General features: G+C 43.9%; 1 long non-coding RNA gene across 3 annotated transcripts in view; it reads right to left on the bottom strand.

Moving 5' to 3' along the window:
• Positions 1-6308: 6308 nt before the first annotated feature.
• The window catches only part of LOC125282768 (uncharacterized), a 45168-nt gene continuing 29465 nt past the window's right edge, over positions 6309-22011 (bottom strand). The window contains exons 2-6 of one of the 3 annotated variants that reach the window (XR_007190023.2): positions 18772-18869; positions 15711-15881; positions 10735-11067; positions 10284-10436; positions 6309-10187 (exon numbers count right to left, since the gene is read on the bottom strand). This is a non-coding gene — a long non-coding RNA (uncharacterized LOC125282768). Of the gene's footprint in view, positions 10437-10734; positions 11068-15710; positions 15882-18771; positions 18870-22011 lie in introns of all 3 variants that reach the window. The other 2 variants (XR_008958038.1, XR_007190024.2) reach the window with 2 other exon arrangements.

Genomic DNA, 22011 nt, shown 5'->3' with positions numbered 1-22011 from the left:
CGGCTCAGGGCGTGATCCCGGCTTACCGGGATCGAGTCCCACATCGGGCTCCCACATCGGGCTCCTCCGCTATGAGCCTGCTTCTTCCTCTCCCACTCCCCCTGCTGTGTTCCCTCTCTCGCTGGCTGTCTCTCTGTCACATAAATAAATAAAATCTTTAAAAAAAAAAAAAAAAGAAAAAAAGAAAGGGAAGGGGGGCGCTCTGGGTGGCTCAGTCAACTGAGCTCTGACTCTTGATCTCGACTCAGATCGTGATGTCAGGGTCATGAGATCAAGCCCGGCCTTGGCTCCACACTGTGTGGAGCCCGCTTGAGATTCTCTCTCTCCCGCTCCCTCTGCCCCTCCCCCTGCTCACGCAGGTGCCCTTCCCTTCAGGAAGAAGTGGTTGTATTGAGGTACTCCATTTGCACTTACATTTTTTTTTTTTTTTAGCTTCAGCTTGTATTCCCACATTAAGTCGTCACAGGTGTCCTGAGCATGGAACACCAAACCCACACATCTGGACACTGGCAGCCTGGAAATAGCAACAATTTGCCTTTTGTAGTTTATATAATTTATGATTTTCCAACCGCACCTGGATCAGGTGGACCTAATTGTCAGGAACGAAGGTATTTTAAAATTGACAACATTTTTCGAATGGAAGAATTTATGGGCCTCCCAGATCTATTAATCTGAGAAGGGTCAGGGCCAGCTACGAAGCCAGTCGGTACAATGCTCTCATGGCAAACAATGATCATTTATCATTGATGTGGTTGGGACGGATGATGGGAGGGGGGTTAGCCTGGAGGAACAATCTTAGCACAGATGGTAGTTCCACTAGGGCTAGCCACGACTTGATTTCCCGTGATTCTTAAGGGAGCCAAACAGAATCAGCCTATGTGTGCTGAGAACTACCTGTGTGCTTCAGATTTTCAATGAGTAGTGTCAAAATGAGCTTAAGGTTAATCTTATTCATATTCGAAATGTAGACACACTGACAACATGCACAAAAATTTATATTTGTTGCAGATTCTCTCCATTTATTCTCAAAAACAAATGATTTCCCATCCCTCTTTATCCCTTCATTTTCCTCCCCTCCTTTGCACTCCATACCTGTCCCTTGTCTGAGAGGATGGCCTAATTATCTTATCCCGTAATCTAGAGTGAGTCTTCTAGAGCCCTATTGCTGTTCCTACCCCTGACATTCATTTAGCGCTAACAGTCTGCTATTCTGTATTAGGAGTCAGCTTTTGCTGTGTAAATGCGTATTATAGACATCTAGAGTGTAAAGTTTCAGAAGACTCTGTCTTCTTATACCATATTCTCTTTACTGGTTATCTCAGTTCCCATGAACAGTAGTTGATAAATATTTGTTGATTGGTTAATATTCCTTACAATCTCAATTTATCTTAGAAGACATCTGTCTCAGAACCAATCCTGGATGGGGTACCCCTGAACGTTTTCTGTGGACAGCTGGGAAGTAGATTCATTGGACTGGAACATTCCTGAAGGCAGTAAGATGAAACTGACAGCCTTTCATTAAGGCAAGAGATTCTAGTTCCTTAAACAGAGGTGTATTTGGGCAGTATCAAAAAGACTGAAGACAGTAACAGACTTGTCAGAGGATTGGTTGAAACCAATTACTGGACATTCATTACTGTCAGCATTTTGGTTTTTTCTCAAACACTATTTGCAATGTCTATACCCACGGTTGTTGAAGCAATGGCGTGAGAATGGTCTTGAGCAGATTACTATAATGGTTAAGAGACTTTGCACTGAGTCTGTAGGTTTCCAAGATACCATCAAATGCATTGGGCTTGGTGAACTTGCAACTTCTAGTGAAGGAAATCATTGATGCATGGTTCCAAATAAAAGTCAAGGTAATGGGGTGGAAATTTAATAACATCAGTAATTTTCACTCCCGATAGCAAGCTGGATTGTGATTCATGAACCTCCCGAGCAGCGGCCATCTGTTGTGTTTAAACAAGTGTGTTTGCAGATAGTACTGGCGTGTTAACAACCTGCCGTGGCAATTTTTTTTAAAGTGAATTTCCACCTGTAACTTAGTTATAAAGGGAATTTTGCCTTGGTGATAGGATTTCTTGAATTTTACTGAGGAAATCTCTTCCCCTGTTCTTTTGACAAGGAATAGGGATTAAAAGTAACTAAGATGAAAGAACTTGGCTGGGCTGTGACTTGCTATTAGTTACCTACCTAAAGCATTCACTGTTTTTCTTTAATATTTACTCAGCTGTGACATGCCCACATATTTTCACTTAACAGCATTAAAGCTGATAAACTTGAGCAAGTTAGAATTATTTCTATTTCTAAAGGAGTTTACAGGGAGATATATGCAGTTTGCATAAAACCTTATTTTACATAACTAACATGGCATTGTGCTAGAAGTTAATATATGATGTGATCAGAGAGGAAATCTATTAAATGTGATTATTGGGAAAACTAGACTCATTATTTTGCCAGTTTCACCCTCCCACCTAATTTCTATAATGCAAAAGACTTCACATAGTCCCAAAGTTCTGTTTCACTTGCCTGCACATTGGGACTGTCTGACTTTGGTCCGGCTCCCGCTCCAGTCCACTCTGCACAGGATCCAGGGCACACCCCGTGAGCGCGCACACTGCGAATGTTCTTACCATGTGAAAATGCACATTACAGGAAGTAGAGAGGGGCAAGGTCATGGAGACAGTGAGGGCAGGTAGGTAAAGGCAGAGAAGGTTGTAGGTGGTCACCAGTGGCTACTGGAGGGGTTTCTGTGTTGGCACTGACTGAGTTCTTCCCTCCTGTCAATGTGTTCCCAGGCAGTCATTGGAACCTCAAGGAGTTTAGTTTTTTCCCAAATTCACTTGTTTTTCCCTGAGTTCAGTCTCATATGTATATTGAGTCCAGCCAGTTGCTTCCTCCTTGCTTTGTGCTGCTGCTTCTTTTCCAAGGGTCACATTCAGACTTCCTCCCCCACTGCTGCCCTGCTGGCTCCACTTCCCCATTCCCTACTGCCCTAGAGTCTGGTTTTTATTGGGTTGGATCCCTACTTCCTGGGCCTCATCCTCCCTCCTTGCCAACATCCTGATTCAGATTTGGATTCCATTTGGCCTTAACGGAATCACATACCTGCTGGTTTCCATTTTGTATTATTTTCTTTCTTCTGTTTAGGGACTTCTGAGAATCTCTCATAGACACAGACTTCAAGGGTCTTCTTTTACTTGAGCAGGATGTCCATCTTGCCTTTAGAATGTTACATACAACCCTGTGCTCTTCTCTGAAAGGAAAGAGGAGCATAGCATATACTCCATACAGCACTGTTAAGTGCATCTTACCTGACACCTCTTAGGGTTGGAATCCCAGTGGGATTCCCATTGTTTGTCACTGTCTACAGTCACCCACAGGAGCCAGATGAGTCACCATACTAAACTACATCCTTTGGACTCTTCTAGTCCCTTAAGAATACATGGGTCATTTATACGTCTCCTTTCTTCCATGATTCCAGGGATTCACTATTTTGCTATATAATAAAATGAACTGGGGCACCTGGGTGGCTCAGTCAGTTATGAGTCCTTCTCTTGATTTCAGCTCAGGTCATGATCTCAATGTCCTGGAATAGAGCCCTGCATCGGGTTCTGCACTCAGCATGGAGTCTGCTTGAGATTCTCTCTCCCTCTCCCTCTGCCCCCCCAGTAAATAAATAAATCATTAAAAAAAATAAATAAATAAAATCAACTACAATTTCTTAGAAAATACTACCAATTTTTACCAAGCTGCCATTGCCACTGGGCTATAAAACAATCAGAAAACAGAAAATATTCAGTTATTTTAAAGATAACTTTACAATTACTTGAGAGAATCTTTCCAATTTTCAGGTTCTGTTTTTAAAATGTCTTAAAATCTCATGCTCCTAGTCTGTGGTGCTTTTGTCAGACATCACTGTGTTTATCATACCACTAAATTAGCATGATTCTTCACTGTACAAAATTATTTATCAAAGAAGTCCTCTTATCAGATGACTTCATTGTACTATTTCAATTGCCATGAATAAATACTAATTTATTGAGAATGGCTCTAAGATTTTTAATGACAAGAGAACACTTTGGAAATTAGAAGTCCTGCTTCTTGAAGAACCTATGTTTACATCTGAAAGCTTTGTGAAATTATTTTTTAGGAATAGTTCTAGGTTCGCAGCACAAAGGAGTGGAAAATACAGTCCCCACATGCCCCTCCCACCAACCTGCAGGGCCTCCCGAATTATCAACATCCCACGCCCAGAATGGTACCTTTATTACAATAGGTGAATCAACACTGATACATTATTAACACCTAAAGCCCATAGTTTATATCAGGGTTTATTTTTTGGGTGTTACACAGTCTATGAGGTCTGACAAACGTGTAATGACATGTATCCACCCTTTTCGTAGCAGATGGAATCGTTTCACTGCCTTAAAAATCCCCCGTGCTCCACCTATTCGTTCCTCTCTCCTCAGTGAAATCACTTTTTTAATAATCTTTCCTGCCCTGAGGTTCCTGTCACAAACGGAAAAATCCCTATCAATCGGAATTAATTCTAACCTTCTAGAATAAAACAAAGCAAAACATCAAATTCATTAACCTGAAATGGTTTCTGTTCACTCTGCGTGATGTGATTTCAAGAGGAAAAAAAAAGATGCATAGGGGGCACCTGGGTGGCACAGTCGTTAAGCGTCTGCCTTTGGCTCAGGGCGTGATCCCGGAGTTCTGGGATCGAGCCCCACCCACATCAGGCTCCTCCGCGGGAAGCCTGTTTCTTCCTCTCCCACTCCCCCTACTTGTGTTCCCTCCCTCACTGGCTGTCTCTCTCTGTCAAATAAATAAATAAAATCTTTAAAAAAAAAAAAGATGCATAGTGATTTCCAGTTAGCTCACTAAACATTAATGATGACCAAGTCAGCCTTCTGACCACAACTATGAAGCAGGAGGTTGGGATTTTAAATGTAGCAATACGGACGTGCTAAGGCAGAGACAAGAGAAGTGTCTGTAGCACTGTTAAGGTTACGGACGAAAATGAAGATGCAGGACACCTGGGTGGCTAAGTCGGTGAAGCGTCTGCCTTTAGCTCAGGTCATGATCCCAGGGTCCTGGGATTGAGTCTTTGTGTCCCTCCCCCTTCTCAGTGGGTAGCCTGCTTCTCCCTCTGCCCCTCCCCCTGCTTGTTGCTCTCTCTCTCTTGCTGTCAAATGAATAAAATCAAAAGAAAAGAAAAGGAAAGAAAAGAAAAGAAAAGAAAAGAAAGGTAGGTGAAGATCCAGGCCACCTTCCCTTGGGACAACACCCAATAGCTCGGACTCCCGATACCCTTCTGTACTCTCACCTGTGAAAGGACTAGCGCTTCCTACTAGGATTAGCTGAGGATTCTCTGCATCTCAAACTGCATCCCATTTTGTATCTATGTAAAAAAGCCTAATTCTGATTTATATTTTTTGAGTAACAACTGGGAAATCTCTTGACCAGAAAAGTAGTTTTGAATAGAAAGCTCCTAATGTGTTTTTGTTGATGAATTTCTATGACTTAGAGCTTCCTGGCGCTGGAGCTAAGGACAGACCACCACTCAGCAGTGGGAGTTATAAGGGAGCCTAAGTGTCAAATGAATGATGAGACCAGGTGATTTTTGAGAGTTTTTCAATCCTGACTCTCGGTGATTCCACCTAAAACACAGAGCACTCGACCAGGCCTTTTTTCCCACCAGTGAACAAACAAAAAGACTTTTCCTAACATCGTTTAAACATTTTAGAATTATCCCTTCCAGTTTTCAGTACGAGCATCAGTATCAGCAATTCAGCAAATAGCCCATTATCCCATGTTCCCACATTTAATAGCTTGAACTTGAAAGTAGCTATAAATTGCAAATTGAATGAATGGGGCAATCAGCAGCCATATATTACCAACTTTTGGAATAGACTAGACTACACATACTAATGACCAGGAAGCAGGAATGTAGTACACTTTGAGAAAAAAAAAAGCAAGAAAAACTTTCTGACTCAAAGATCTAAATTAACAAACTAGCTGATGTTTAGATAAAAAGAACTAATTATTGTGGGGTTATTTTAATGGAGCTGATTGTTAAGGAAACACTAAAACTAAGACGTTTGGATGACGGTGTCGGAAAGAACTATTTGGGAGAAAAGCCACCAGGCTGTCTTGGGATATTAGTACACCATTGTCTCACTGTTCACGGCAACAGCATTAGCAACATTAGGACCTTTCAGATTATAAAGATACCCTTTTTATCCCAGAGTCACTACCTGAGTCATGTTTATTTTTGCGTTTAAAAAAGAAGCATGTTAACCAGAAATTTTATTTCATTTGCAAAAAGCATACAGAAACCAAAGTATAGCCACGTCTCCCACCCCTCACCTGCCCACCGACCTGCATCTGCCTTTCCTCCTTTGCCCTCACCCCTTCCATCCCAGCTCTGTTCCCTTTGCCAACTGAAGGGCATTGCTCTAACAATTCTCTCATTGTGTTCTGCATGATGGATTTCCCACTCTGCAGACAGATTGCTTCAATAAGTAAAAACATGTTGTAAGTACTCCCATCTTTTAAAAAACACTTTCTTGACCCTATTTCTGCCATGTCTTTCTTTTTACAGAACACTCCTTAAAGTAGTTATCTATATTTGCCGTGTCCAAGTCTGCTCCTCCTGTTCTCTCATTAACCCACTTTAATTGTTTGCCCCCACTGCCCCACCAAAACTGCTCTTACAGGAGCTCCCCACTGACTTCTATATGCTATATCCAAGGTCAGTTCTCAGTTCTCATTGACCTGACCTAAAGCAGCATTGGGCACTGCTGAGCACCTTCTCCTTGAAATACTTTCTTCACTTGACTTCCCCTGGTTTTGCTCCTACCCTTAGTTTCTTTCCTCTCAGTCTTTTTGCTGGTTTGTCCTCATTTCCATGGCCTCTAAATATGGCCTTCTTGGGACACCCGGGTGGCACAGTCGGTTAAGACTCCAACTCCTGATTTCAGCTCAGGTCATGATCTCAGGGTTGTGAGATCAAGCCTTCCATCAAGCTCTGTGCTCAACGGGGAACCTGCTTGAGATTCTCTCCCTCTCCCTCTGCCCTCTCTTTTTCCCCCCACTTACATGTGCTCCATCTTTCTCTTTCTCAAATGAATAAATAAATCTTTAAATAGGGCCTTCTCTTTTGTTATTTACTCTCACTCCCTTGGTGATTTCTTCCCATCACTTTGAAAGCTGTCATATGTTAGTGGCTCCCAAATTTCTATCTCTAGCTCCGACCTCTGCATTCAGTTGCAGACGCCTGTCCTCCTGCCCCCCTTCCCGACACATTTGCTCTGATGTCTAACAAGCATCCTGCTCCGAGGAGCTCCTCCTGACATCTTCCCCGTGTCAAGAAATGGCAGCTCCCCAGTGAGTGAGTCAGCCCCAAGTTCCTGATGTTTTATTATTCTTTCTTTCTTCCTCACCCCAGTCTGGTCCAATAGCAAATCCTGCTGCTCTTTCCTGGAAATACATCCAGAATCTGATCACTTCTCACCATTCCCACCACTGCCTCCCTAGTTCAAGCCACCATCATTTCTCATGTGGATTATTGCAACTAGTCCTCCTGCTTCTTTCCTTACCCACCTTTAATTTTTTTCTCAACCAAACACCATGGTACTCTTGTTAAAACATCCATCAGATCATGTCATTCCTCTGCCTATCACCCTTCAAAGGCTCCCCTCCTTGTTCCTCAAAAAATTCTTGAGCGTTTACAGCAACCTCCTGTGATCTGACCCTCATTATTCTCTAACCTCGTCTGTATTTACTTTCTCCTTGGGGAGTTCATCTTCAGCCGGATTTGTCTCTTTGCTGTTCTTCAAACATACTGAGCAAGCTTCCACCAACCTTTGTAGCTCCTGTTTTCTGCCTGGCATACCCTCCTTCAAACACCACAGACCTACATGGCCCGCTCTTCTGCCTCCGTCAGATACTCCCTTAGAGTTCAACTTCTCATGGAACCTTCCATGCCTACAATTATAATTCTCCCTGCCCTGGTACTTCCTCTCTTTTCTCTGCTCTATTTTCTCCTTAGCACTATTTTTAAATACTACCTATTTTACTTATCTTGTTTATTTCCTTTCTTTTCGACTAAAAAGTAAGATTCCTTGGCATACAGAATAGCACCTGACACATAGTAATCACTCAATAACTATTGTTGAACAGATGAGTTAACAGTGTAGACTTTATGCCAAGAGTTTCTAACCATAATACATACACGTCCTACAATCCTCATTTACAAAAAACAGGCTTGTGAGCAGTGAGTATAATACAATTGCCCTGGCCAAGGATGAGAGTAGGGTTCCCGTTTAGAAGAGCTGAAACAACACCTGGGAACAAATAGTGAAAGTAACCCATGAATGACTTTTCTGGTGCTCCAGGTCATGGGAGAGTACGGAGGGAAAGTGCGGTCCAAGATAGGTATTCTCTTGCTGGTTCAGACTCAGGAGGTAAGATGCAGAGTCACGACGTAAGGATAATTAACCCAGTGTTGTAGACTTTGTTATTTAATACATGACGAATGATTCCCTACTGCACTTTCCCAGTTCTCTCCGAATGGGGACTCACATGCTGGGCACACAGATGGAGTCAGGCAGAAAAAGAGGAGTTGTAAAAGTCCAATTGATCCATGAAGCATGGTGCCATTTGCCAAAGTCACCGCGCCTGTCGATGGTTTTTAGGTAGTGCGGAGTTGATCTGGACACAAATGTTTCCAGTGTTAATCTTCCTTCCAGCCTTCAGCAAACACGAAAACATTTCCTGTAGGCATACTTACCTATTCCAGTGTTGTGTCATAGTGCAAAATTCATAGAAATCTCCCAGAACAGGTTTAAGCAAGGAGGAGTGTATTACAAGGACACAGGAGGGACGTGTGGACCACAAGAGCAGCGAGGTTGCAGGAATAAACTGGAAATGGGGACCCCAAATTGCTCAGGAATCTCAGTGTTGCTCATCTCTCTGCCCTTTCCTAGCTGTCACCTCCTCTTTTTCACCACATAGCAGCTTTCTCCTCTTCTTATTGCATAAACACAAACCATGGCAGAAACCCTTTCTCTGAGATTTACTTCTTATCCTCTCTAGAACAAGATTATAATCTCTTGGTCCCAAGTCCAAGTTTCCAGGAGCTGCCCAAGCCCAGTACCCACCTCCGAATAACCACATTTGTATAAACATGGATACGTTTATTTGAACGGGTTGGACGACAGGGGACAGCTGCCAGAACGTTTGGGAATGGGCTGGGAGCAGACTGATTGAGGCAACCCAGCAGACATCACTCTATTTAGGGTTCATGGACATTCATGATAAAAATGTTCTCTTTGTAATACTACCTTTTCTCCTACCTCTCGGTTCATTTCTCGAAGAAGGCAGTATTTTATAATAAATAATAACATTTAAACCCCAGCAAGCTTAAATAAGGGAGAGAGTGAGGTTGTCAAAAAGAAGAGACAACTTTAAGCTCAGTGAGCACCAGGATGGACCATGCTGACTTGTTTACCACTGAATCTGCACTCATAGTATCAGCCCAGGATAAGGACTCTGTCCATGTTAGCTGTTACTATTACAATAAGGACTCCCCAAAACTCATTGAACACCGTGGATGTGGAGGGGAAACCCATATTCATAGTGCATTTACGTCCATATTCACGTGGTTGTGGAGGGGAATCTTCCTGACAATAGCCAAGACGCTTTAACATTACTAGGGCTCACTGCAACAGAACAAGAGAAATTAGGGGAGCCTGGGTGGCTTAGTCGTTAAGTGTCTGCCTTGGGCTCAGGGTGTGATCCTGGAGTTCTGGGATCGAGCCCCACATCAGGCTCCTCCGCTGGGAGCCTGATTCTTCCTCTCCCGCTTCCCCAGCCTGTGTTCCCTCTCTCACTGGCTGTCTCTCTCTCTGTCAAATAAATAAAATCTTAAAAAAAAAAAAAAGAACAAGAGAAATTAAACAAATCAATAGCTACATAAAGAGGTTCCATATGACATAAGCCAACAATCCCAACTAGACCTGGCAACCACCAGTCCCTTACATCCATTAAATCAGTCCATCCAGAGACGGCCAGGGTGTCAGTGTCTCTGATTCTCACAACCTGTGTTTGTAGTCTGGGATGGGATTTTCATCCATGGTAATCTTGTATGCATCCTTGTCACAATAAACAGACATCTGAAAGGAAGATCAGATATCACTAGTGGTTACTCTTGGCTTAATTTCCCTGTCATGTGTGACCCATTCACAGACACGGTAACAAAAACAACACACCCTTGTTTTACTTGGAGGAGAACAGGAGCTCCAACCAGGAACGAGCTCTCTACAAGGATTGCTGCTCTGTTGCTAGGACTCCTTTCCTCCTCCAGGGGAAAGGGAAAGTAGCCTCTCTTACCCCAAGGATGGAGAACGCTCCTCTCCTCTGGTCTTTAAAAAAAAAAAAAAAAAAAAAAAAAAAAAAAAAAAAAAGACAAAACAAAACAAGGTCATATACTGCAAGGAAGAGGAAGTGAAGTTATTCCAAACAATAGACTAGGAACCAAGGAAAATCTCTTAAAAGGGCTGGTGAGCTGAGAGCTGATTGTTGAGTAGAAAACAACGGAAATTGGTGCCTTCCCCTTGGGCAATTGTAGATAATATCACTATGATTAGTAGGCTGCAGGATGAGGTAGTTTCAGGCTACCCATTTAACCAAGATCATCATATCCAAGTAAAGTGATTTCACCTGCTTCTGGTAGATAAGCGACTCAAAAGCTCTCTTGAAGGAAAACAACTCCGATTTCGGCACTCCAGATTCCCACATGTTCACTTCAGTCAAATGGGAACTCACAATTTTGGGAAAAAATCACCAAACATATATGAATCATCGGCTATCGGTAAAAGTCAGCAGAAACAGGGGCGCCTGGGTGGCACAGCGGTTAAGCGTCTGCCTTCGGCTCAGGGCGTGATCCCGGCGTTATGGGATCGAGCCACACATCAGGTTCCTCCGCTATGAGCCTGCTTCTTCCTCTCCCACTCCCCCTGCTTGCGTTCCCTCTCTCGCTGGCTGTCTCTATCTCTGTCGGATAAATAAATAAAATCTTTAAAAAAAAAAAGTCAGCAGAAACAAACAAATAACAGATTTATGCCTCAAGACTCCAAGTGTGGGAAAGATCAGATTCTGAATACAAAATAGCTATGTAAGACATGTTTCCTGTATAATCAAATTAAATGAAGACCAAATTTTAAACATAAATGAACAGCAAGGGACAATTGAAATTGATATAAAAACAGTAACAACAACAAAAAAAAAACATGTAAAAATGCCAAATATAAGTGTTGCAGGATTTCTTTTCCTTTCGTGCCCCGGTTCTTGGTCACGCTGTGTCGAAGCATGAAGAGGTGGAGCAGACAAAGTGGTGGGCAGCAAAGCAAAGTTTGTTGAGTGCTAGTACAATTTCCCCAAGAAGGAGGGGACCCGAGAGGGTTCCTGCTTTGGCAGTTCCATCTGGGCATTTTTAGGGGCTTTGTGGTGTGGGTTGTTTTGATCTGATTAACCCTCTCTGCGCCTGTCACCCAAACAGGTTTTTGTCCACACGCTCAGACAGTTAGTTGTTCTCGTGGGAGAGGGTGGAGGGCTCCTTGCAGGGTGGTGGTTCGTAGCTTCCGGGATCAAGAGGGCAGTGGCCACCACTGCCCTAACGCTTGCCCCCCAGCCTCGGGTCACCGGATCAAGCTCTTTGTTTAGATATTCCACTGGCTGTTGAGCTGGCCCCAGACCTGGGTTAGGGCATCCAAGGCCATTCCCTTCCTTTCTGTCACATAAAAGTTGTTAAGTCCTTCTAATAGGAAGACTTAAAGCTGGGGCACTCAGTAAAGCCTCAAATAACAGGATGGATTTTTTTTTTTACTTTTAAGGGTAATTTTCCATTAGGACAGTGGCCCCTTGTCCCTCCCTGCCTTTCTTCTGACTATCCTCCATCATAAGCAGGGGTACTTCAAAGTCACGATAGATTAACAATTAAACTAGACACAGGTGAGAGAATTAGTTAACTGGAAGATAATTCTGAAAAAGTACCCAGATTTCAGTGTAGAAGCTAGAAGATGAAGAATCTAAGAAACAGGGTAAGAGACATGAAATCTACCATGAGGAGTTCCACAAGCACTGAATCAAAAATGTCAAGAGAAGAGAAAAGAGAAAAGGAAAGAAAGGGAATATTCAAGTGGATAGTGACCAAGAATTTTCTAGAAATGAAAAAATATACCTATGCACGAATTTAAGAACTTCAGTGACTCTCAAGCAAGATGAACAAAAAGAAACCCACATGCAGATGCTTTGTAGTGAAATTGCAGAACAGGAAATGAGAAAAAATCTCAAAAGCCATCACAGAGACAAGGCAGATCACTTCTGAAGGAGTAACGGACAAATATGCTGCAGCAGCAATGAGAGAGGGGAGTACAATGAACAACTGGAAAGCCTGAGGGAAGTAAGCGGCAACCTCGAATTATGAAGCCAAGGAGCAGCACATGCCGCTCCCGCACAGACACCTAGCGGGAGAAAGACCAAAGAGAGACCCAAACGCTCGGTCAGGGAATGATGGATATGATGTCAGTGGAACAACTCACTGGTTTCACTTGCTAGTGCCCCTGTAGGGCTCACGGCATACACTCAGGCAGTTATCAAAGGCATTACCTTCTCGACTAACAAGTATCTCAAAAGGCGGTGGTTCTTGGGTCAGAATTCCTGAGAAGCAGGAATGGTGTCCCTGGGCCAGTGTAAGGAGGGAAAATGGGATTTAACTCAGTTTGTAAACTTTCTCAGTTAAAGTTACTGTTAAATGAAATAGCTTTTTTTAAAAAAACATTTTATTTATTTATTTGAGAGAGAGAGAGCACAAGTGGGAGGAGGGGCAGAGGCAGACGGAGAAGCAGGCTCCCCACTGATCAGGGAGCCCGACACAAGGCTCGATCCCAGGACCCTGAGATCATGACCCAAGCCGGACGCAGACACTGACCAAGCCGCTCGGGTGCCCCTACATGAAATAGCTTTATACAAAATTAATGTAAGCTAGAGGAATGCCAAGATAAAACTCCGGGAAAGGAATTGGATGCATGCAGCTCTTCAAACCCCATGCGCTGCGTAAGGATGGGCCTTGGCTCTGGAACATCTCTTACCAAGAGACCAAAAGTCACCACATCCTCTGTTGAACTTGTCACTTTGTGTGGGAATATCTTTCTTTGTTTCAGACTCAGTGTGTGATCCTTTGTCCTGCTTAAGCATCATATGGCCCCTGGCCAACCCCACTGCTCTATCTGTCCCTGTGGGGAGGGGATGGGGTCCTTCTGCTGCTGTTCCAGAGGCGTGCAGGACAGCCAACTGCCCCGCATGGGTTGGAGGAAGGGTCTGCTGGCCATGGGAGACCAACACCCACCACTGAAGCTGATCTGACTAGTCCCTTGTCCCCGTGAGTGAAGGGGTAGTCCATCCAGGCTGAACTGTGCTGTGTTCTCCCCGGTGACTCCGATAGCAAGACACAGTGGGCAGAGGTGTTCAGACTTTTACTCCTGCTAATAAGCAACCAATGCTACTTGCTCAACAAAAACTTAAAGCGAATCCTAAGGCAAATACATAAATTAGAGACAAATTTAGAGACAAATTTGGAATTATGAATAGTGATCCCCAGACAGCTGAACGAAAAATACTGTTGCCCTAACGAATTGTTGCAAAATGAATTACGAACGAATGATGTACTATATGTTGGCTAACTGAACATAATTTTTAAGAATAATAATAACATAAAACTAGAAATGCTCTTGCCTAGAAATTCTGAACTATGGCTATTACTAGATTAGGAGTCATTCTTTTGTTATTGTCATGTTAGATGGACATCAGCCCCCTTCTTGAATCTAATATAAACAAAGACCAATATAAGAATACACTAAGCCTCAAGAGAGGCTTCACTCATTTGTCTCCATTCAACAGGAAACATCAAAGAAGAATCCTTCCATGGAGCCTGGGAGATACTTCCATAAAGTTGCCAGAGAGCAGAAGTGGGCACCATAACTGACAAATCCTAAGACCCTGGGCTGGGCTTAGTTCAGTGCCTCTCATACTCTAAGGAGCCTATCAGTCACTTGAGAATCTCATTAAGATGCTGATTCAGACTCCAGAGGTCTGTTGTGAGCCTCAGACTCTGCATTTCTAGCAAGCTGTAAGGTGCAGGCCGACCAGCTGCCGGTCTACACTGGCACTCTGAGTAGCAAGGTCCTAGTTCTTGGTTTATGTTCTAGTTCTTGGTTTTACCAGTTGTGTTTCTGAATGAGCTGAAGAGCTACAAAGAATCTCGGCATGTCACATTCAGTCTTTCTGAGGAGCAAATCTAAAATCAAGTGAATCTGGGTTGCCTCGGTGGCTCAGCTGGTGAAGCGTCTGTCTTCGGCTCAGGTCATGATTGCAGGGTCCTGGGATCGAGCCCGTGTCGGGCTCCACGCTCAGCGGGGAACCTGCTTCTCCCTTTCTCTTTGCCCCTCCGCCTGCTTGTTCTCTCTCTCTCTCTCTCTCAAATAAATAAATAAGATCTTAAAAATAAATAAATAAAATCAAGCGAATTTAAGACTACAGTGAGGGGGGCGCCTGGGTAGCGCAGTCGTTAAGGCGTCTGCCTTCGGCTCAGGGCGTGATCCCGGCGTTATGGGATCGAGCCCCACATCAGGCTCCTCTGCTGTGAGCCTGCTTCTTCCTCTCCCACTCCCCCTCCTGTGTTCCCTCTCTCGCTGGCTGTCTCTCTGTCACATAAACAAATAAAAAAAAAATCTTGAAAAAAAAAAAAAGACTACAGTGAGGGGCTGAGTTATATATAATGAGTGAGCTTAGAAGCCCCATCTTAAGGAGCCCCCACTCCCTTTGTTTGCTCAGCATGCTAGTATTTTGCAGCGAAGCTTTTAGACTTTGAAGCTTCAGGACCTATGCTTTGCCAGTGCCAAGCCAGCTGTATTTGTTTCTTGCATTTACATCTTATCTAAGCTTCTGGAAGGAAAGAATGGCCAACTGAAAGTAGAGAGATACTTCAGGCGAAGAAGACAGATTGTGAAGATATTAGCGCTCTGTGTTCAGGTATCTTTTCATGGTAAACATGACTTTTCCTATTAAAATGGCTATTCTCCGTCATGGAGCTACACAGGTAATTCATTACAAGACCACAAGTCTTCAAAAGTACATGTTCAGAGGTAAATAATATTAAGCTTTACTATAGTTGCCATTTTTATAAGATTGTTTTGTAAGAGAGCATTTAAATCAATCTTTCCTCTTTTTTTAAACTTTAGACTAGTTTTTAACGGGTCATTTATTTCTTCTCTTCCCCAAAGATTTTTATTTCTTGTTCCACTTGTACACAGAATCTCACCTCAAAGTACATCCCGTGCCTAAATGTTATCCCTCTGCTCCCTCTGACCCACAAAGGAAAGAAATTCTTACAAAACTTCATTCTTCAGTTGACGGTTCAACGATAGAGCAATGGTCTTTGATTTTCCTTGTTTTAGATCCATCCTAAATCTTTTAAGTGAATAAGATGAGTGTTTAAGTCAGCTAGGGTATTATTTTTTTTTAATGAAATTGAACCATGATTAAATACTACATAAGCATTTGTACACACATGGATAAGATCTGGACAGAAAATATGGACAAATGAAAGCAGTTCGATATACTTGCAAGAATGTAGGTACCTCAGTTCCCCATCTCTCTGCCCAGGGTCAGCTCAGCATAGCCTATGCCAAGGTCAGATTTTGCTCAAATTATAAAATGTGATCTTCCTCTTTCCTCTTTCTCATTTCCCTTTTTGGTTTCCAGAGGAAGAAACGTTTCCTCCAAAGCTCCAAACTATGTTTGTCTGGCTCCTGAGAGACAGAGAGAGACAGAGAACTTTTTACAAAATGACCCAGAAATGAAAAATTATAAACCATTATGAGGCAGTTCATTTGGCTCATCCTTTTACCATAAAACTCCATAACGTAGTAAACAGAAAGGATAGTCACTAGGCCCTGTAACCAGAACTGAATGAACCACGAACAGCAATTCATCCAGCAGACACTCTGACTTGCACCAAACTGCTGTCTACTAATTACCTATAAGGTTTGAAGAGCCAGTGATTTCCGTAACACTAGATAATACCTGGGCAATATATGACTATTCTGTATAATCTCCATCCACACTGTTCATGTCCACAATTACACAATCTGTAGGGTTCAAAGTCAAACATAAAGTATTGCTTAAGCAAACAGACATTAGGATATATTTTCCAAATTTCTCCCTGTTGGGCTACCTTCCATTTCAGGTAGAATATTGAGCACTGCATTCAGACCCTCATATGGGCAACTTTCTCAGTTTCTCCATGTAGACAACCTTGAAGACCACTCTTCATGTCCACATGACAAAGAGCTGTTGACTGTTCCTGTATTGACCTCTCGGCTCGGGGCTGAGCCTTCAGTTGGGATCAGTACAGACCCTGTTCCTGCCTTCACGGAGGTGAAAGCTTGTTGTCATTTGGTGGAAAGCTGTCATGAAGCTTCCTTCTGTAATTCTGAGAATCCAAAATATGGTTCTAGTTTGGCCCTTGTCTTTTTTATGCAGTTGGATCTGCTGACAAAGCTTGGACAAACCACTGAAATTAAAGGAAAGTACTTAGAAATAGCAAAGCGTCAGCACCACCAAATCCCATCTGTTACTTCCTTTTACTCTTGCAGGGGCCTTATCAGGCTTGAGGAAAGCAGCTGTATTTGTCCTCACGCTACAGATGAGGGTGCAAGGAGAGGTGCAGAGGTCACTAAAAGTTACTTGGTAGTAGAAAAAGGACTGAAATTTTGGTTTCATGCCAGGTGGGTTACCAGTAAGCGACATTGTTATTCTTTGCTCTTTTTGTGCAAAGTCTACTTTCTATTTCCCTCCAAAGTGCCCACGCTTGCCTGAAAAGAAAAATTCCCCAGTGGAAATCAAGCATGATCAGAATGAGCATTTCTTACAGCACCTTCACTCAGCTGTCTTACCAAATTCCCACTTCAAGAAATCTTTTCCAGAGACTTCCCGAGTTCTGAAAGTCTGAACTTAGGGCTGTTTCCTAGAGTTCGTAGTGAAGCTTCAAGAACAGAAAAGGGCATGTAGATAGTTAAAAGTTCACGATCTTCGGGGGCGCCTGGGGGGCTCAGTTGGTTGAGCATCCGGCTCTTGATTTCGGCTCAGGTCATGATCTTAGGGTCCTGAGATCCAGCCCTGCCCCTCCCCCAGCTTTCTCTCTCTCTCTTTCTCTCTCTCTAAAAATAAATAAACACTCCTCATGGAGTCTCCTTGAGATTCTCTCTCCCTCTCCCTCTGCCCCCCCCCACTTGCTCTCCCTCTCTCCCTCTCCAATAAATAAATAAATCTTAAAACAAATGTAATCTAAGGGCGTCTGCGTGGTGCAGTCAGTTGAGTGTCTGGCTCTTGGTTCCAGCTCTGGTCGTGATCTCAGGGCTGTGGGATCCCGCCCCTAATGGGCTCTGCGCTCAGCGTGGAGTCTGCTTGAGATCCCCTCTCCCTCTGCCCCTCCCCACTGAGCGTTCTCTCTCTAATAAATACATCTTTAAAAAACCCCGTAGTTTAAAAACTACAGTCCTTTTTTATATGCTATTACTTATATACCCCACAGGTAACAATACAGTTTCTTTCAGAGAATTAATTATTTGCCCTTGATATGGCCAGACAAGATTCTAATGGAAATACTGAAGGAAAGAGGGTAAAAATGTAAAGTTAATCTATTAGAAGCATTCTTCCTATTTTCTTACCCATTTTGCAGATGTGAAGATGGAGGTGGGGGAAACCATCCCAGGGGGAGGACCAGGCAAAACAGCCAAGCTGATTGGTTGGGAGACTGAAGCAAGGGTAGCCCAGTCACCTGGGTCCTCCTCTGTCCTCTTCTGGGGTGGGGGCACTAGGAGGGGAGGGGAATTGGCCTCTAGGCTGGAGTTGTGAGGGTGGGAAGCATACCCTGCCTCTCCCTTATTCTAATTAGAAATTGGGCAGCATTTGTCTGTGGTGCTCCCCAAGACTTTCACTCCCCATCTGAAATGGATGTACAAACAGAGGCCACAGACATTCTATAGAAGCTCAACCAGGAAGATAAGCCCATGATCTAAAATGACCAAATACTGGGGCTAGCTAACACTGTGGAACCGAGAAAATAAAGGGACTTATTTGCTTGGGAGAGAACACAGATAACAGAGCAAATAGGTCAGAACTTCATTTAAAAGTTTAATTAATGTCTTCAAACACTGGAGAGATCACATACATCTAAGTTATTATATATTACAGAATTTTTAGAGATCTTGGAAATGAAATATCTAGTTGCTTAAAATCACTTTGGGTCATCAGCAGATAAATGAAATGTGATATATACATATAATAGAATATTTTTCAGCCTGGAAAAGGTAGGGAATTCTGACATATGATGTAACATACACAAACCTTGAAGACATGCTGAGTGAAATAAGCCAGACACAAAAGAACAAATATTGTATGACTCCTCCTATCTGACGTACCGAGCATAGGCAAATACATAAAGGCAGAAAGTAGAATAGAGGTTCCAGGAGCTGGGGGAGACCAAGGAATGGAGACTCAGTGTTTAATGGATACAAAGTTTCAGTTTGCGATGGTGAAAATGTTCTGGAAATGACAAGTGATGAAGGCTGCCACAGCATTATGAATGCATTAATGCACTGAATTATACACTTAAAATGGTTACAATGGCAGGGGCACCTGGGTGGCTTTGTTGGTTAAGCATCTGCCTCTTGAGCTCAGCTTGGATCCTGATCTCAGTGTCGTGAGTTCAAGCCATGCGTTGGGCTCAGAGCCTCCTTTAAAAAAAAAAAAAAAAACAAAGGTTAACTTGGCAATTTTTATGTTCTGTACATTTTACCTCACACATGCAAAATCACACATGCAAAATTGAGTTATATAGGAGAACAAGTTTAGCAGGTGCTGAAGAACTTCATCCACAGGTAAGAGGCATGGCGGATACATTTGAAAGTTCTAGTACTGGGGCAATTGGGGGGCTCAGCTGGTTAAGCATCAGACTCTTGGTTTCAGCTCAGGTCATGATCTCCGGGTTGAGATTGAGCCCTGAGTCCGGGTCTTGCTCAGTGGGGAATCTGCCTGAGTTTCTCTCTCTCCTTCTCCCTCTGCCCCTCCCCCTGCTTTCTCTCTCTCTCTCTCTCTCTAAAAATAAGTAAACAAAATCTTCAAAAAAAATTAAAGTTCTAGTAGTGATTTGTATACATTTCATTGACTTTATTGTCATCATTCCTCATCACCGTCTCCACCAGCGAAATCACCGTAAGGGCCAGCTCAGTTCCCCCATCGAATAAGCCCCGGCTCCGTAGTCCCTCGGCAACCAGGGATGGACACCTCCATGGCCCGGCCTCTTCTCTTCTAGAGCACAGGTCTCAGAAGATGGGAGACTGCAGAAACCGTGTTTCAATCACTCAAAAGTGCCAGAAAAATCTTCCTCCGGTTCCAGTAGCCCCAGGTGAAAGCTGGAAAGTCCAGTGTCCTCACTTCGCCCTCTGCAAGCCCTGCCTTGTCCCCCTTCTTCCTCAGCCAGATTCCTCCAGGGTCATCGTTGGAGTCCCGTCTCAGTGTCACTAGATCCCCCAGCACAGCAGGGAGGAAGCAATCGTGTGGGTAGGAAGCAGGGGGAGCCCATGACCTGGGGCCCTCAGGGAAGAGAGCCAAGGGGCCTGCCCATGGGACACAGGGGAGGCTGAATGCTGCTCCTCTTGGCTGGGTTCTCCCCACTCAGCCTCCAGAAGGCGTAGCAGCACGTTCGCCCAGACGCGCTCGGGTTTCCATCCAGGCTGACCACCCCGCCGCCGAGACCCTATCTGGCCCCCGGAATTCACGGGCTTGGTGCCCCGGAGTGAACCTGTTCCGGGAGAAGCCTCGTCCCGGGCCTGGTGACACCAGCAGGTGCTGGCTGCCTGTGGCTTTACCGCTGTGAGCGGATGTGGGGGTGGGGATCAAAAGGTCTGGAAGTGCCTTCCTCTATGAGCCCAATAAAACGGTCCGTTCTAATCATTTACTCATTAAATGACTGATACGCGCGGTGCGGGGGAGCGCGCCCTGCGTGGGCAGCCCGTAAAGTCCGCAGCAGGCGCATCTGGGCGCTCCCCGCGCGATGGCTCCATGGCTGTGCTGTTTACGGAGCACGTCAGCCGAACAACCACGCGAGGCACGTGCGGCTCTTTCTCCTGTTTTTGAAATGAGGACATCGAAGCTCAGGAATAGTTCGTAATCCCCCAAAGTCGTAGAGGACACAAGAGGTGATGTCAGATTGGGCTCCGTGCGATCTGATTCCGGGGTCATGGTCCCAATGACTCCATCGTGTTCCTGGCGTCTGCTTTTCATTCTGCTTTGACTGGCTCTGTGACCCTGTGCAAGTCATTCATCTGTCCCGGCCTTGCTTTCCTTATCTGTGAGGGGTCATGAAGCTGCTTTTGCGCTGAGGTTTTATGACTGTGATTGGAGCACTTGCTAGGTAGAAGGCCTTTGCCGATAGGCGTGGAACTAATAAAAATGCTTTTAGTGTACATTAAGTTCCCAAGGCCATCGAGTTCAAGAGACCTCTTTTGACTTCTAGACTTTACAGCCTCGTTTGCTTCTCAACCCCAAATTGTTCTAGTACCTCCCCAAACAAGTACCAAGCGATAAGTTTTAGCCTTCTCCACATTTGGACAAAGCTTTTTATCTGGAGTCCACTGTTTCTGGAGAAGCTTTTTCTCCCCTGCACTTTGGGTTGTAAGACCTAGACCAGCTCTGCCTTGTGAATCTCCCCTTATTATTGCCTTGAAACTGTTTTCCTCTTGGAAGAGCTCAAACTATTATTCATAAGGCTGTTTGTTGCAATCAATTCCTATAATATACCGAATTCCAGTGCAGCCAGGATCCTCAGCAAAACCTGGTTATGTACAAATCACATATCTTAAGCAGTCAGACAAACCCAACATCACTATGAGAACATTTGGAAGTATTCTGGTAAATACACCAGAATACTGTATCTGGATTTACACTGGAGTTCAAATTTCGCACCTACTTTTTTTTTAAGTAATGTGACTTTGGGCAAGTCAAATAGCTTCTCTGAGGTCCAGTTTTCCTCAAATTTCCAAAATATCATTTTTCCTATAATAGCAAACAAGTGTATGGTGTGCTGGGTATTAACTTATTTAATCCTCACAACAACTTCACAAATAGGTATTTTATTATCCCCATTTTACAGACAGGGAAAGCTCAGACACGTACTAAGGCTGTGGTGGGGTCAGAATTCGAACCAGGCAGTTGGTGCCAGAGCTCAGCCTCCTTAACACAGCAGAACCTTGATGGGCTTAGTAGTGGGTATGTTACTCCAACTAGCAACTCCTGGGCCTGCTTTTTTCCTTTTTATTAAAGTATAATTAACGTACAATGTTATGTGAGTTTTCAGTACAACATATTGATTTGACAATTTTTTAAAAATATTTATTTAAGAGAGAGCATGCATGCATGCAAGCAGGGGGAGGGGCAGAGGGAGAGGGACAAGCAGACTCTGTGCCAAGCGCAGAGCCTGACGTGGGGCTCGATCCCAGGACCCTGAGATCATGAGCTTGAGCCGAAATCAAGAGTCCCATGCTTAACCGGCTAAGCCACCCAGGCGTCCCATTGATTCAACAATTCTATACATTATGACATGCTCACCATGGTAGGCGTAGTCCCCATCTGTCACCGTGCAACGTTATTGCAACATTATTCCCTGTGCTGTACTTTCCACCTCTGTGACTTATTTATTTTTTATTTTTTATTTATTTTTTTTTAAAGATTTTATTTATTTATTCGACAGAGATAGAGACAGCCAGCGATAGAGGGAACACAGGCAGGGGGAGTGGGAGAGGAAGAAGCAGGCTCATAGCGGAGGAGCCTGATGTGGGGCTTGATCCCATAACGCTGGGATCACGCCCTGAGCCGAAG

The sequence above is a fragment of the Ursus arctos genome, unplaced genomic scaffold (genome assembly GCF_023065955.2).
Source record: "Ursus arctos isolate Adak ecotype North America unplaced genomic scaffold, UrsArc2.0 scaffold_7, whole genome shotgun sequence".
NCBI classification, from domain to species: domain Eukaryota; kingdom Metazoa; phylum Chordata; class Mammalia; order Carnivora; family Ursidae; genus Ursus; species Ursus arctos.
This window is presented reverse-complemented; position numbering and strand designations above follow the sequence as displayed.